Source organism: Eubalaena glacialis, chromosome 2 (genome assembly GCF_028564815.1).
Source record: "Eubalaena glacialis isolate mEubGla1 chromosome 2, mEubGla1.1.hap2.+ XY, whole genome shotgun sequence".
Classification (NCBI taxonomy): Eukaryota; Metazoa; Chordata; class Mammalia; order Artiodactyla; family Balaenidae; genus Eubalaena; species Eubalaena glacialis.
The window spans coordinates 89,437,080-89,455,175 of NC_083717.1; positions in this window are offsets into that span (position 1 = coordinate 89,437,080).

The window sequence follows — 18,096 nt, forward strand, 5'->3', positions numbered from 1 at the left end:
CTTATCGGAGTAAATTCGATTAGAGTGTTGTGATTGTCTGGCTGTACAGAATGTGCTCAATGATTCATACATATGTCTGTTCATCTTCGGATCCTGTTACCATGTAATTTTTTACAGAATGTTGAGTAGACCTCCCTTGGTATTTGGCAGGTGTTTCGTGATTATATATTTTATATGTATTGGTGATTATATAATTCATAGAGTTTATATGTTATATGTTTATATACATTTAACATACATTAGTATATGTATGTTATCCCCATAGTCCTAATTTATCCATCCTCCCACCTTTCATTTTGGCGAACCATTCATTTGTTTTATAAGTCTGTGAGTGTCTTTTTCTGTGGAAATATGTTCATTGGTAGAAATCTTAGGATAACATGTATAAATGATATCATAGGATATTTGTTATTCCCTTTTGAATAACTTAACCTAATATGATTATTTCTAGGCTCATCTGTAGTCCTGAAAACGGCACTGTTCATTTTTTTCTGAGGCTACTATTCCATTCGGTACGTATACCACTTCTTCTTTGTCCATTTATCTGATGATGGACATTTTGTTTGTATCCATGTCTTAGGTATTGTAAATACTGCTGCAATACACGATTTTCCATCCCGTGTCTTTTTGATTCTGGCTTTCACAAGTGACAGGCCCAATAGTGGGCCTTCCGGATCATATGGTGACTCAATTTTTACCTTTAAACGCACTGCCATTCTGTTCCTATTATTGGCTGTTACCAGTTTACATCCCACTTAGACCGAGAGGTTACACTATTCTCCACAACTTCTTCAACATCTATTGTTTGTTGACTTTTTGCTGATGGTCATTGTGACTGGTGTTAGGTGATACCTTTGTGTAGATTGGATTTGCATGCGTCTAATAATTCCTGATGTTTTGCATTTCTCAGTGTCCTTTTCATTTTTTTTAAGATTGAGCTAAACTTACAACTTCAAATTGCCTTCTTGAAAAATTTACCGCGTTTGGATTTTTATGGCCATTCCCTACCCCAGGACATTTTTTGAGGGCATGAGTCATTTACAGCCCTGCCGTCCTTGTGAATATTAGTGACCATGAGCAGTAGATTTAAAGCTGCTCTTTGAGGAAACGGCCTTAGGGTGGCAGCATTTCTAAGTTGCCAACTCTGCTTGCTAGGGAAACAGAACCTTGCTGCAAGTTGTGCTTTGAGGTTGCAGATTAGAGTGGAATGTGCCAGGACAAACCCCGATAAGTTTTAGCCTCCTTAATTCTTGTTTGTGTCTTTAAGTTGTAGTTTTTATCAGAGCAAATTTGATTGAAAAATGTCTTTTGTTCTAGGTGTACAGAATCTTGTTCATTTACACATATACATATATCTATGGATCTTTGGGTCCTTTTCCATGTCGGTTATTACAGAGTGTTGAGTAGACCACTCTTGGTATTCCATAGGTCTTTGGGGATTATATTTTTTATATGTATTAGTATATGTGTGTTAACCCCAATATCCTAATTTATCCATTCCTCACACCATTTCTTTGGCTTAACCATAAGTTGTCTTCTCATTCTGAGATTGTCTTTCTCTATGGAAATATGTTCATTTTTATGAATTTTCAGATAACATAAGGGATATCATAGGACATTTGTCTTTCGCATTCTGACTTACTTCACGTTGTGTGATTATCTCTAGGCTCATCTGTGGTGCTGCATATGCCATTCTTTTATTTTTTTCGTGACTGATATTCCATTCTGTCCATATACCACTTCTTCTCTGTCCATTCATCTGTTTATGGACCTTCTTTTGGCTTCCATGTCGTGGCTATTTCAATATTGCTGCAGTGCACATTTGCCTGCCTCTGTCTTTCCGATTCTGGTGGTCTTAGGTTATAGGCCCAAAAGGTGCCCTGCCGCATCATATGGTAGCTCAATTTTTACCTTTTAAAGCAGCTCCATTCAGTTTTCGTTAGTGCTGTTACCCATTACATCCCACCAGCAGCTAGAAGGTACACAGTTCTCTAAAACCCCTTCAGCATTTCTAGTTTGTAGACTGTTTGCTGATGGTCATTTGACTGGTGTGAGCTGAAACCTTTTTGGAGGTTGGATTTGTATGTGGCTAATAATTCCTTGTACTGAGCTTTAGGCATGTCCATTTTTTTGTTTTCCTTTTTTTTTTAAAGTGTGAGTACAACTTCCCTCTTCATGTTGACTTCTTGAAAGATTTGTCATGTGTTGGATTTTCTTGCCTATTCCCTACCCCAGGGCATTTTTTGAGGGCAGATGCCATTTACAGCCCTGAGTCCTTGTGACTATTAAGCAACCATTAGCACTGGGTTTAAAGCTGCTGTTGTGGGAAACACCCACTAGGCGGCAGCATCATTACATTCTCAACTCTTGTTATTAGGGCACCAGAGTCTTCCTGGACGTAGTGTTCCGAGGTTGTAAATTAGAGGGGAATGTGCTGGGACAAGCCCCCAGAAGTTTATGTCTCCTTACTTCTGTTTGTTTTTTAATTTAATTTCTATTTCTTATCGGAGAATATTGGATTAGAGTGTTGTGATTGTCTGGCTGTACAGAGTCTGCTCAATGATTCATACATATGTCTGTTCATGTTCGGATTCTGTTACCATGTGTCTTATTACAGAATGTTGAGTAGACCTCGCATGGTATTTGGTAGGTGTTTTGTCATTATATATTTTATATGTATTGGTGGTTATATAATTCATAGAGTTTATATGTTATATGTTTCTATACATTTAACATACATTAGGATATGTATGTTAGCCCCATAATCCTAATTTATCCATCCTCCCACCTTTCATTTTGGTTAACCATTAGTTTCTTTTATAAGTCTGTGAGTGTCTTTTTCTGTGGAAATATGTCCATTTGTAGCAATCTTAGGATAACAGGTATAAATGATATCATAGGATATTTGTCATTCCCTTTTGACTTACTTAACCTGATATGATTATTTCTAGGCTCATCTGTAGTCCTGAAAACGGCATTTTTCATTTTTTTCCCGAGGCTACTATTCCATTTAGTCCGTATACCACTTCTTCTTTGTCCATTCATCTGTTTATGGACCTTTTTTTTGCTTCCACGTCTTGGCTATTTCAGTAATGCTGCAGTGCACATTTGCCTGCCTCTGTCTTTCCGATTCTGGTGGTCTTAGGTTACAGGCCCGAAAGGTGCCCTGCCGCGTCATATGGTAGCTCAATTTTTACCTTTTAAAGCAGCTCCATTCAGTTTTCGTTAGTGCTCTTACCACTTTACATCCCACCAGCAGCTACAAGGTACACAGTTCTCTAAAATCCCTTCAGCATTTACAGTTTGTAGACTTTTTGCTGATGGTCATTTGACTGGTGTGAGCTGAAACCTTTTTGGAGGTTGGATTTGCATGTGACTAATAATTCCTTATACTGAGCTTTAGGCATGTGCTTTTTATTCTTTTCCTTTTTTTTTTTAAAGAGTGAGTACAACTTCCCTCTTCATATTGACTTCTTCAAAAACTTGTCAAAGAAAACTTGAATTTTCTTGCCTATTCCCTACCCCAGGGCATTTTTTGAGGGCAGGTGTCATTTACAGCCCTGCAGTCCTTGTGACAATTAAGCAACCATTAGCACTGGGTTTAAAGCTGCTGTTGTGGGAAACAGCCACAAGGCGGCAGCATTATTACGTTCTCACCTCTTGTTACTAGGGCAACAGAGTCTTCCTGGAGGTAGTGTTCCGAGGTTGTAAATTAGAGAGGAGTGTGCTGGGATAAGCCCCCAGAAGTTTATGTCTCCTTACTTATGTTTGTTTTTTAAATTTAATTTCTCTTTCTTATCGGAGTAAATTCGATTAGAGTGTTGTGATTGTCTGGCTGTACAGAATGTGCTCAATGATTCATACATATGTCTGTTCATCTTCGGATCCTGTTACCATGTAATTTTTTACAGAATGTTGAGTAGACCTCCCTTGGTATTTGGCAGGTGTTTCGTGATTATATAATTTATATGTATTGGTGATTATATAATTCATAGAGTTTATATGTTATATGTTTATATACATTTAACATACATTAGTATATGTATGTTATCCCCATAGTCCTAATTTATCCATCCTCCCACCTTTCATTTTGGTGAACCATTCGTTTGTTTTATAAGTCTGTGAGTGTCTTTTTCTGTGGAAATATGTTCATTGGTAGAAATCTTAGGATAACATGTATAAATGATATCATAGGATATTTGTTATTCCCTTTTGAATAACTTAACCTAATATGATTATTTCTAGGCTCATCTGTAGTCCTGAAAACGGCACTGTTCATTTTTTTCTGAGGCTACTCTTCCATTCGGTACGTATACCACTTCTTCTTTGTCCATTTATCTGATGATGGACATTTTGTTTGTATCCATGTCTTAGGTATTGTAAATACTGCTGCAATACACGATTTTCCATCCCGTGTCTTTTTGATTCTGGCTTTCACAAGTGACAGGCCCAATAGTGGGCCTTCCGGATCATATGGTGACTCAATTTTTACCTTTAAACGCACTGCCATTCTGTTCCTATTATTGGCTGTTACCAGTTTACATCCCACTTAGACCGAGAGGTTACACTATTCTCCACAACTTCTTCAACATCTATTGTTTGTTGACTTTTTGCTGATGGTCATTGTGACTGGTGTTAGGTGATACCTTTGTGTAGATTGGATTTGCATGCGTCTAATAATTCCTGATGTTTTGCATTTCTCAGTGTCCTTTTCATTTTTTTTAAGATTGAGCTAAACTTACAACTTCAAATTGCCTTCTTGAAAAATTTACCGCGTTTGGATTTTTATGGCCATTCCCTACCCCAGGACATTTTTTGAGGGCATGAGTCATTTACAGCCCTGCCGTCCTTGTGAATATTAGTGACCATGAGCAGTAGATTTAAAGCTGCTCTTTGAGGAAACGGCCTTAGGGTGGCAGCATTTCTAAGTTGCCAACTCTGCTTGCTAGGGAAACAGAACCTTGCTGCAAGTTGTGCTTTGAGGTTGCAGATTAGAGTGGAATGTGCCAGGACAAACCCCGATAAGTTTTAGCCTCCTTAATTCTTGTTTGTGTCTTTAAGTTGTAGTTTTTATCAGAGCAAATTTGATTGAAAAATGTCTTTTGTTCTAGGTGTACAGAATCTTGTTCATTTACACATATACATATATCTATGGATCTTTGGGTCCTTTTCCATGTCGGTTATTACAGAGTGTTGAGTAGACCACTCTTGGTATTCCATAGGTCTTTGGGGATTATATTTTTTATATGTATTAGTATATGTGTGTTAACCCCAATATCCTAATTTATCCATTCCTCACACCATTTCTTTGGCTTAACCATAAGTTGTCTTCTCATTCTGAGATTGTCTTTCTCTATGGAAATATGTTCATTTTTATGAATTTTCAGATAACATAAGGGATATCATAGGACATTTGTCTTTCGCATTCTGACTTACTTCACGTTGTGTGATTATCTCTAGGCTCATCTGTGGTGCTGCATATGCCATTCTTTTATTTTTTTCGTGACTGATATTCCATTCTGTCCATATACCACTTCTTCTCTGTCCATTCATCTGTTTATGGACCTTCTTTTGGCTTCCATGTCGTGGCTATTTCAATATTGCTGCAGTGCACATTTGCCTGCCTCTGTCTTTCCGATTCTGGTGGTCTTAGGTTATAGGCCCAAAAGGTGCCCTGCCGCATCATATGGTAGCTCAATTTTTACCTTTTAAAGCAGCTCCATTCAGTTTTCGTTAGTGCTGTTACCCATTACATCCCACCAGCAGCTAGAAGGTACACAGTTCTCTAAAACCCCTTCAGCATTTCTAGTTTGTAGACTGTTTGCTGATGGTCATTTGACTGGTGTGAGCTGAAACCTTTTTGGAGGTTGGATTTGTATGTGGCTAATAATTCCTTGTACTGAGCTTTAGGCATGTCCATTTTTTTGTTTTCCTTTTTTTTTTAAAGTGTGAGTACAACTTCCCTCTTCATGTTGACTTCTTGAAAGATTTGTCATGTGTTGGATTTTCTTGCCTATTCCCTACCCCAGGGCATTTTTTGAGGGCAGATGCCATTTACAGCCCTGAGTCCTTGTGACTATTAAGCAACCATTAGCACTGGGTTTAAAGCTGCTGTTGTGGGAAACACCCACTAGGCGGCAGCATCATTACATTCTCAACTCTTGTTATTAGGGCACCAGAGTCTTCCTGGACGTAGTGTTCCGAGGTTGTAAATTAGAGGGGAATGTGCTGGGACAAGCCCCCAGAAGTTTATGTCTCCTTACTTCTGTTTGTTTTTTAATTTAATTTCTATTTCTTATCGGAGAATATTGGATTAGAGTGTTGTGATTGTCTGGCTGTACAGAATCTGCTCAATGATTCATACATATGTCTGTTCATGTTCGGATTCTGTTACCATGTGTCTTATTACAGAATGTTGAGTAGACCTCGCATGGTATTTGGTAGGTGTTTTGTCATTATATATTTTATATGTATTGGTGGTTATATAATTCATAGAGTTTATATGTTATATGTTTCTATACATTTAACATACATTAGGATATGTATGTTAGCCCCATAATCCTAATTTATCCATCCTCCCACCTTTCATTTTGGTTAACCATTAGTTTCTTTTATAAGTCTGTGAGTGTCTTTTTCTGTGGAAATATGTCCATTTGTAGCAATCTTAGGATAACAGGTATAAATGATATCATAGGATATTTGTCATTCCCTTTTGACTTACTTAACCTGATATGATTATTTCTAGGCTCATCTGTAGTCCTGAAAACGGCATTTTTCATTTTTTTCCCGAGGCTACTATTCCATTTAGTCCGTATACCACTTCTTCTTTGTCCATTCATCTGTTTATGGACCTTTTTTTTGCTTCCACGTCTTGGCTATTTCAGTAATGCTGCAGTGCACATTTGCCTGCCTCTGTCTTTCCGATTCTGGTGGTCTTAGGTTACAGGCCCGAAAGGTGCCCTGCCGCGTCATATGGTAGCTCAATTTTTACCTTTTAAAGCAGCTCCATTCAGTTTTCGTTAGTGCTCTTACCACTTTACATCCCACCAGCAGCTACAAGGTACACAGTTCTCTAAAATCCCTTCAGCATTTACAGTTTGTAGACTTTTTGCTGATGGTCATTTGACTGGTGTGAGCTGAAACCTTTTTGGAGGTTGGATTTGCATGTGACTAATAATTCCTTATACTGAGCTTTAGGCATGTGCTTTTTATTCTTTTCCTTTTTTTTTTTAAAGAGTGAGTACAACTTCCCTCTTCATATTGACTTCTTCAAAAACTTGTCAAAGAAAACTTGAATTTTCTTGCCTATTCCCTACCCCAGGGCATTTTTTGAGGGCAGGTGTCATTTACAGCCCTGCAGTCCTTGTGACAATTAAGCAACCATTAGCACTGGGTTTAAAGCTGCTGTTGTGGGAAACAGCCACAAGGCGGCAGCATTATTACGTTCTCACCTCTTGTTACTAGGGCAACAGAGTCTTCCTGGAGGTAGTGTTCCGAGGTTGTAAATTAGAGAGGAGTGTGCTGGGATAAGCCCCCAGAAGTTTATGTCTCCTTACTTATGTTTGTTTTTTAAATTTAATTTCTCTTTCTTATCGGAGTAAATTCGATTAGAGTGTTGTGATTGTCTGGCTGTACAGAATGTGCTCAATGATTCATACATATGTCTGTTCATCTTCGGATCCTGTTACCATGTAATTTTTTACAGAATGTTGAGTAGACCTCCCTTGGTATTTGGCAGGTGTTTCGTGATTATATAATTTATATGTATTGGTGATTATATAATTCATAGAGTTTATATGTTATATGTTTATATACATTTAACATACATTAGTATATGTATGTTATCCCCATAGTCCTAATTTATCCATCCTCCCACCTTTCATTTTGGCGAACCATTCGTTTGTTTTATAAGTCTGTGAGTGTCTTTTTCTGTGGAAATATGTTCATTGGTAGAAATCTTAGGATAACATGTATAAATGATATCATAGGATATTTGTTATTCCCTTTTGAATAACTTAACCTAATATGATTATTTCTAGGCTCATCTGTAGTCCTGAAAACGGCACTGTTCATTTTTTTCTGAGGCTACTCTTCCATTCGGTACGTATACCACTTCTTCTTTGTCCATTTATCTGATGATGGACATTTTGTTTGTATCCATGTCTTAGGTATTGTAAATACTGCTGCAATACACGATTTTCCATCCCGTGTCTTTTTGATTCTGGCTTTCACAAGTGACAGGCCCAATAGTGGGCCTTCCGGATCATATGGTGACTCAATTTTTACCTTTAAACGCACTGCCATTCTGTTCCTATTATTGGCTGTTACCAGTTTACATCCCACTTAGACCGAGAGGTTACACTATTCTCCACAACTTCTTCAACATCTATTGTTTGTTGACTTTTTGCTGATGGTCATTGTGACTGGTGTTAGGTGATACCTTTGTGTAGATTGGATTTGCATGCGTCTAATAATTCCTGATGTTTTGCATTTCTCAGTGTCCTTTTCATTTTTTTTAAGATTGAGCTAAACTTACAACTTCAAATTGCCTTCTTGAAAAATTTACCGCGTTTGGATTTTTATGGCCATTCCCTACCCCAGGACATTTTTTGAGGGCATGAGTCATTTACAGCCCTGCCGTCCTTGTGAATATTAGTGACCATGAGCAGTAGATTTAAAGCTGCTCTTTGAGGAAACGGCCTTAGGGTGGCAGCATTTCTAAGTTGCCAACTCTGCTTGCTAGGGAAACAGAACCTTGCTGCAAGTTGTGCTTTGAGGTTGCAGATTAGAGTGGAATGTGCCAGGACAAACCCCGATAAGTTTTAGCCTCCTTAATTCTTGTTTGTGTCTTTAAGTTGTAGTTTTTATCAGAGCAAATTTGATTGAAAAATGTCTTTTGTTCTAGGTGTACAGAATCTTGTTCATTTACACATATACATATATCTATGGATCTTTGGGTCCTTTTCCATGTCGGTTATTACAGAGTGTTGAGTAGACCACTCTTGGTATTCCATAGGTCTTTGGGGATTATATTTTTTATATGTATTAGTATATGTGTGTTAACCCCAATATCCTAATTTATCCATTCCTCACACCATTTCTTTGGCTTAACCATAAGTTGTCTTCTCATTCTGAGATTGTCTTTCTCTATGGAAATATGTTCATTTTTATGAATTTTCAGATAACATAAGGGATATCATAGGACATTTGTCTTTCGCATTCTGACTTACTTCACGTTGTGTGATTATCTCTAGGCTCATCTGTGGTGCTGCATATGCCATTCTTTTATTTTTTTCGTGACTGATATTCCATTCTGTCCATATACCACTTCTTCTCTGTCCATTCATCTGTTTATGGACCTTCTTTTGGCTTCCATGTCGTGGCTATTTCAATATTGCTGCAGTGCACATTTGCCTGCCTCTGTCTTTCCGATTCTGGTGGTCTTAGGTTATAGGCCCAAAAGGTGCCCTGCCGCATCATATGGTAGCTCAATTTTTACCTTTTAAAGCAGCTCCATTCAGTTTTCGTTAGTGCTGTTACCCATTACATCCCACCAGCAGCTAGAAGGTACACAGTTCTCTAAAACCCCTTCAGCATTTCTAGTTTGTAGACTGTTTGCTGATGGTCATTTGACTGGTGTGAGCTGAAACCTTTTTGGAGGTTGGATTTGTATGTGGCTAATAATTCCTTGTACTGAGCTTTAGGCATGTCCATTTTTTTGTTTTCCTTTTTTTTTTAAAGTGTGAGTACAACTTCCCTCTTCATGTTGACTTCTTGAAAGATTTGTCATGTGTTGGATTTTCTTGCCTATTCCCTACCCCAGGGCATTTTTTGAGGGCAGATGCCATTTACAGCCCTGAGTCCTTGTGACTATTAAGCAACCATTAGCACTGGGTTTAAAGCTGCTGTTGTGGGAAACACCCACTAGGCGGCAGCATCATTACGTTCTCAACTCTTGTTATTAGGGCACCAGAGTCTTCCTGGACGTAGTGTTCCGAGGTTGTAAATTAGAGGGGAATGTGCTGGGACAAGCCCCCAGAAGTTTATGTCTCCTTACTTCTGTTTGTTTTTTAATTTAATTTCTATTTCTTATCGGAGAATATTGGATTAGAGTGTTGTGATTGTCTGGCTGTACAGAATCTGCTCAATGATTCATACATATGTCTGTTCATGTTCGGATTCTGTTACCATGTGTCTTATTACAGAATGTTGAGTAGACCTCGCATGGTATTTGGTAGGTGTTTTGTCATTATATAGTTTATATGTATTGGTGGTTATATAATTCATAGAGTTTATATGTTATATGTTTCTATACATTTAACATACATTAGTATATGTATGTTAGCCCCATAATCCTAATTTATCCATCCTCCCACCTTTCATTTTGGTTAACCATTAGTTTCTTTTATAAGTCTGTGAGTGTCTTTTTCTGTGGAAATATGTCCATTTGTAGCAATCTTAGGATAACAGGTATAAATGATATCATAGGATATTTGTCATTCCCTTTTGACTTACTTAACCTGATATGATTATTTCTAGGCTCATCTGTAGTCCTGAAAACGGCATTTTTCATTTTTTTCCCGAGGCTACTATTCCATTTAGTCCGTATACCACTTCTTCTTTGTCCATTCATCTGTTTATGGACCTTTTTTTTGCTTCCACGTCTTGGCTATTTCAGTAATGCTGCAGTGCACATTTGCCTGCCTCTGTCTTTCCGATTCTGGTGGTCTTAGGTTACAGGCCCGAAAGGTGCCCTGCCGCGTCATATGGTAGCTCAATTTTTACCTTTTAAAGCAGCTCCATTCAGTTTTCGTTAGTGCTCTTACCACTTTACATCCCACCAGCAGCTACAAGGTACACAGTTCTCTAAAATCCCTTCAGCATTTACAGTTTGTAGACTGTTTGCTGATGGTCATTTGACTGGTGTGAGCTGAAACCTTTTTGGAGGTTGGATTTGCATGTGACTAATAATTCCTTATACTGAGCTTTAGGCATGTGCTTTGTATTCTTTTCCTTTTTTTTTTTAAAGAGTGAGTACAACTTCCCTCTTCATATTGACTTCTTCAAAAACTTGTCAAAGAAAACTTGAATTTTCTTGCCTATTCCCTACCCCAGGGCATTTTTTGAGGGCAGGTGTCATTTACAGCCCTGCAGTCCTTGTGACAATTAAGCAACCATTAGCACTGGGTTTAAAGCTGCTGTTGTGGGAAACAGCCACAAGGCGGCAGCATTATTACGTTCTCACCTCTTGTTACTAGGGCAACAGAGTCTTCCTGGAGGTAGTGTTCCGAGGTTGTAAATTAGAGAGGAGTGTGCTGGGATAAGCCCCCAGAAGTTTATGTCTCCTTACTTATGTTTGTTTTTTAAATTTAATTTCTCTTTCTTATCGGAGTAAATTCGATTAGAGTGTTGTGATTGTCTGGCTGTACAGAATGTGCTCAATGATTCATACATATGTCTGTTCATCTTCGGATCCTGTTACCATGTAATTTTTTACAGAATGTTGAGTAGACCTCCCTTGGTATTTGGCAGGTGTTTCGTGATTATATATTTTATATGTATTGGTGATTATATAATTCATAGAGTTTATATGTTATATGTTTCTATACATTTAACATACATTAGTATATGTATGTTATCCCCATAGTCCTAATTTATCCATCCTCCCACCTTTCATTTTGGCGAACCATTCGTTTGTTTTATAAGTCTGTGAGTGTCTTTTTCTGTGGAAATATGTTCATTGGTAGAAATCTTAGGATAACATGTATAAATGATATCATAGGATATTTGTTATTCCCTTTTGAATAACTTAACCTAATATGATTATTTCTAGGCTCATCTGTAGTCCTGAAAACGGCACTGTTCATTTTTTTCTGAGGCTACTCTTCCATTCGGTACGTATACCACTTCTTCTTTGTCCATTTATCTGATGATGGACATTTTGTTTGTATCCATGTCTTAGCTATTGTAAATACTGCTGCAATACACGATTTTCCATCCCGTGTCTTTTTGATTCTGGCTTTCACAAGTGACAGGCCCAATAGTGGGCCTTCCGGATCATATGGTGACTCAATTTTTACCTTTAAACGCACTGCCATTCTGTTCCTATTATTGGCTGTTACCAGTTTACATCCCACTTAGACCGAGAGGTTACACTATTCTCCACAACTTCTTCAACATCTATTGTTTGTTGACTTTTTGCTGATGGTCATTGTGACTGGTGTTAGGTGATACCTTTGTGTAGATTGGATTTGCATGCGTCTAATAATTCCTGATGTTTTGCATTTCTCAGTGTCCTTTTCATTTTTTTTAAGATTGAGCTAAACTTACAACTTCAAATTGCCTTCTTGAAAAATTTACCGCGTTTGGATTTTTATGGCCATTCCCTACCCCAGGACATTTTTTGAGGGCATGAGTCATTTACAGCCCTGCCGTCCTTGTGAATATTAGTGACCATGAGCAGTAGATTTAAAGCTGCTCTTTGAGGAAACGGCCTTAGGGTGGCAGCATTTCTAAGTTGCCAACTCTGCTTGCTAGGGAAACAGAACCTTGCTGCAAGTTGTGCTTTGAGGTTGCAGATTAGAGTGGAATGTGCCAGGACAAACCCCGATAAGTTTTAGCCTCCTTAATTCTTGTTTGTGTCTTTAAGTTGTAGTTTTTATCAGAGCAAATTTGATTGAAAAATGTCTTTTGTTCTAGGTGTACAGAATCTTGTTCATTTACACATATACATATATCTATGGATCTTTGGGTCCTTTTCCATGTCGGTTATTACAGAGTGTTGAGTAGACCACTCTTGGTATTCCATAGGTCTTTGGGGATTATATTTTTTATATGTATTAGTATATGTGTGTTAACCCCAATATCCTAATTTATCCATTCCTCACACCATTTCTTTGGCTTAACCATAAGTTGTCTTCTCATTCTGAGATTGTCTTTCTCTATGGAAATATGTTCATTTTTATGAATTTTCAGATAACATAAGGGATATCATAGGACATTTGTCTTTCGCATTCTGACTTACTTCACGTTGTGTGATTATCTCTAGGCTCATCTGTGGTGCTGCATATGCCATTCTTTTATTTTTTTCGTGACTGATATTCCATTCTGTCCATATACCACTTCTTCTCTGTCCATTCATCTGTTTATGGACCTTCTTTTGGCTTCCATGTCGTGGCTATTTCAATATTGCTGCAGTGCACATTTGCCTGCCTCTGTCTTTCCGATTCTGGTGGTCTTAGGTTATAGGATATGCCGCATCATATGGTAGCTCAATTTTTACCTTTTAAAGCAGCTCCATTCAGTTTTCGTTAGTGCTGTTACCCATTACATCCCACCAGCAGCTAGAAGGTACACAGTTCTCTAAAACCCCTTCAGCATTTCTAGTTTGTAGACTGTTTGCTGATGGTCATTTGACTGGTGTGAGCTGAAACCTTTTTGGAGGTTGGATTTGTATGTGGCTAATAATTCCTTGTACTGAGCTTTAGGCATGTCCATTTTTTTGTTTTCCTTTTTTTTTAAAGTGTGAGTACAACTTCCCTCTTCATGTTGACTTCTTGAAAGATTTGTCATGTGTTGGATTTTCTTGCCTATTCCCTACCCCAGGGCATTTTTTGAGGGCAGATGCCATTTACAGCCCTGAGTCCTTGTGACTATTAAGCAACCATTAGCACTGGGTTTAAAGCTGCTGTTGTGGGAAACACCCACTAGGCGGCAGCATCATTACGTTCTCAACTCTTGTTATTAGGGCACCAGAGTCTTCCTGGACGTAGTGTTCCGAGGTTGTAAATTAGAGGGGAATGTGCTGGGACAAGCCCCCAGAAGTTTATGTCTCCTTACTTCTGTTTGTTTTTTAATTTAATTTCTATTTCTTATCGGAGAATATTGGATTAGAGTGTTGTGATTGTCTGGCTGTACAGAATCTGCTCAATGATTCATACATATGTCTGTTCATGTTCGGATTCTGTTACCATGTGTCTTATTACAGAATGTTGAGTAGACCTCGCATGGTATTTGGTAGGTGTTTTGTCATTATATATTTTATATGTATTGGTGATTATATAATTCATAGAGTTTATATGTTATATGTTTCTATACATTTAACATACATTAGTATATGTATGTTAGCCCCATAATCCTAATTTATCCATCCTCCCACCTTTCATTTTGGTTAACCATTAGTTTCTTTTATAAGTCTGTGAGTGTCTTTTTCTGTGGAAATATGTCCATTTGTAGCAATCTTAGGATAACAGGTATAAATGATATCATAGGATATTTGTCATTCCCTTTTGACTTACTTAACCTGATATGATTATTTCTAGGCTCATCTGTAGTCCTGAAAACGGCATTTTTCATTTTTTTCCCGAGGCTACTATTCCATTTAGTCCGTATACCACTTCTTCTTTGTCCATTCATCTGTTTATGGACCTTTTTTTTGCTTCCACGTCTTGGCTATTTCAGTAATGCTGCAGTGCACATTTGCCTGCCTCTGTCTTTCCGATTCTGGTGGTCTTAGGTTACAGGCCCAAAAGGTGCCCTGCCGCGTCATATGGTAGCTCAATTTGTACCTTTTAAAGCAGCTCCATTCAGTTTTCGTTAGTGCTCTTACCACTTTACATCCCACCAGCAGCTACAAGGTACACAGTTCTCTAAAACCCCTTCAGCATTTCTAGTTTGTAGACTGTTTGCTGATGGTCATTTGACTGGTGTGAGCTGAAACCTTTTTGGAGGTTGGATTTGTATGTGGCTAATAATTCCTTGTACTGAGCTTTAGGCATGTCCATTTTTTTGTTTTCCTTTTTTTTTAAAGTGTGAGTACAACTTCCCTCTTCATGTTGACTTCTTGAAAGATTTGTCATGTGTTGGATTTTCTTGCCTATTCCCTACCCCAGGGCATTTTTTGAGGGCAGATGCCATTTACAGCCCTGAGTCCTTGTGACTATTAAGCAACCATTAGCACTGGGTTTAAAGCTGCTGTTGTGGGAAACACCCACTAGGCGGCAGCATCATTACGTTCTCAACTCTTGTTATTAGGGCACCAGAGTCTTCCTGGACGTAGTGTTCCGAGGTTGTAAATTAGAGGGGAATGTGCTGGGACAAGCCCCCAGAAGTTTATGTCTCCTTACTTCTGTTTGTTTTTTAATTTAATTTCTATTTCTTATCGGAGAATATTGGATTAGAGTGTTGTGATTGTCTGGCTGTACAGAATCTGCTCAATGATTCATACATATGTCTGTTCATCTTCGGATCCTGTTACCATGTAATTTTTTACAGAATGTTGAGTAGACCTCCCTTGGTATTTGGCAGGTGTTTCGTGATTATATATTTTATATGTATTGGTGATTATATAATTCATAGAGTTTATATGTTATATGTTTATATACATTTAACATACATTAGTATATGTATGTTATCCCCATAGTCCTAATTTATCCATCCTCCCACCTTTCATTTTGGCGAACCATTCGTTCGTTTTATAAGTCTGTGAGTGTCTTTTTCTGTGGAAATATGTTCATTGGTAGAAATCTTAGGATAACATGTATAAATGATATCATAGGATATTTGTTATTCCCTTTTGAATAACTTAACCTAATATGATTATTTCTAGGCTCATCTGTAGTCCTGAAAACGGCACTGTTCATTTTTTTCTGAGGCTACTATTCCATTCGGTACGTATACCACTTCTTCTTTGTCCATTTATCTGATGATGGACATTTTGTTTGTATCCATGTCTTAGCTATTGTAAATACTGCTGCAATACACGATTTTCCATCCCGTGTCTTTTTGATTCTGGCTTTCACAAGTGACAGGCCCAATAGTGGGCCTTCCGGATCATATGGTGACTCAATTTTTACCTTTAAACGCACTGCCATTCTGTTCCTATTATTGGCTGTTACCAGTTTACATCCCACTTAGACCGAGAGGTTACACTATTCTCCACAACTTCTTCAACATCTATTGTTTGTTGACTTTTTGCTGATGGTCATTGTGACTGGTGTTAGGTGATACCTTTGTGTAGATTGGATTTGCATGCGTCTAATAATTCCTGATGTTTTGCATTTCTCAGTGTCCTTTTCATTTTTTTTAAGATTGAGCTAAACTTACAACTTCAAATTGCCTTCTTGAAAAATTTACCGCGTTTGGATTTTTATGGCCATTCCCTACCCCAGGACATTTTTTGAGGGCATGAGTCATTTACAGCCCTGCCGTCCTTGTGAATATTAGTGACCATGAGCAGTAGATTTAAAGCTGCTCTTTGAGGAAACGGCCTTAGGGTGGCAGCATTTCTAAGTTGCCAACTCTGCTTGCTAGGGAAACAGAACCTTGCTGCAAGTTGTGCTTTGAGGTTGCAGATTAGAGTGGAATGTGCCAGGACAAACCCCGATAAGTTTTAGCCTCCTTAATTCTTGTTTGTGTCTTTAAGTTGTAGTTTTTATCAGAGCAAATTTGATTGAAAAATGTCTTTTGTTCTAGGTGTACAGAATCTTGTTCATTTACACATATACATATATCTATGGATCTTTGGGTCCTTTTCCATGTCGGTTATTACAGAGTGTTGAGTAGACCACTCTTGGTATTCCATAGGTCTTTGGGGATTATATTTTTTATATGTATTAGTATATGTGTGTTAACCCCAATATCCTAATTTATCCATTCCTCACACCATTTCTTTGGCTTAACCATAAGTTGTCTTCTCATTCTGAGATTGTCTTTCTCTATGGAAATATGTTCATTTTTATGAATTTTCAGATAACATAAGGGATATCATAGGACATTTGTCTTTCGCATTCTGACTTACTTCACGTTGTGTGATTATCTCTAGGCTCATCTGTGGTGCTGCATATGCCATTCTTTTATTTTTTTCGTGACTGATATTCCATTCTGTCCATATACCACTTCTTCTCTGTCCATTCATCTGTTTATGGACCTTCTTTTGGCTTCCATGTCGTGGCTATTTCAATATTGCTGCAGTGCACATTTGCCTGCCTCTGTCTTTCCGATTCTGGTGGTCTTAGGTTATAGGCCCAAAAGGTGCCCTGCCGCATCATATGGTAGCTCAATTTTTACCTTTTAAAGCAGCTCCATTCAGTTTTCGTTAGTGCTGTTACCCATTACATCCCACCAGCAGCTAGAAGGTACACAGTTCTCTAAAACCCCTTCAGCATTTCTAGTTTGTAGACTGTTTGCTGATGGTCATTTGACTGGTGTGAGCTGAAACCTTTTTGGAGGTTGGATTTGTATGTGGCTAATAATTCCTTGTACTGAGCTTTAGGCATGTCCATTTTTTTGTTTTCCTTTTTTTTTTAAAGTGTGAGTACAACTTCCCTCTTCATGTTGACTTCTTGAAAGATTTGTCATGTGTTGGATTTTCTTGCCTATTCCCTACCCCAGGGCATTTTTTGAGGGCAGATGCCATTTACAGCCCTGAGTCCTTGTGACTATTAAGCAACCATTAGCACTGGGTTTAAAGCTGCTGTTGTGGGAAACACCCACTAGGCGGCAGCATCATTACGTTCTCAACTCTTGTTATTAGGGCACCAGAGTCTTCCTGGACGTAGTGTTCCGAGGTTGTAAATTAGAGGGGAATGTGCTGGGACAAGCCCCCAGAAGTTTATGTCTCCTTACTTCTGTTTGTTTTTTAATTTAATTTCTATTTCTTATCGGAGAATATTGGATTAGAGTGTTGTGATTGTCTGGCTGTACAGAATCTGCTCAATGATTCATACATATGTCTGTTCATGTTCGGATTCTGTTACCATGTGTCTTATTACAGAATGTTGAGTAGACCTCGCATGGTATTTGGTAGGTGTTTTGTCATTATATAGTTTATATGTATTGGTGGTTATATAATTCATAGAGTTTATATGTTATATGTTTATATACATTTAACATACATTAGTATATGTATGTTAGCCCCATAATCCTAATTTATCCATCCTCCCACCTTTCATTTTGGTTAACCATTAGTTTCTTTTATAAGTCTGTGAGTGTCTTTTTCTGTGGAAATATGTCCATTTGTAGCAATCTTAGGATAACAGGTATAAATGATATCATAGGATATTTGTCATTCCCTTTTGACTTACTTAACCTGATATG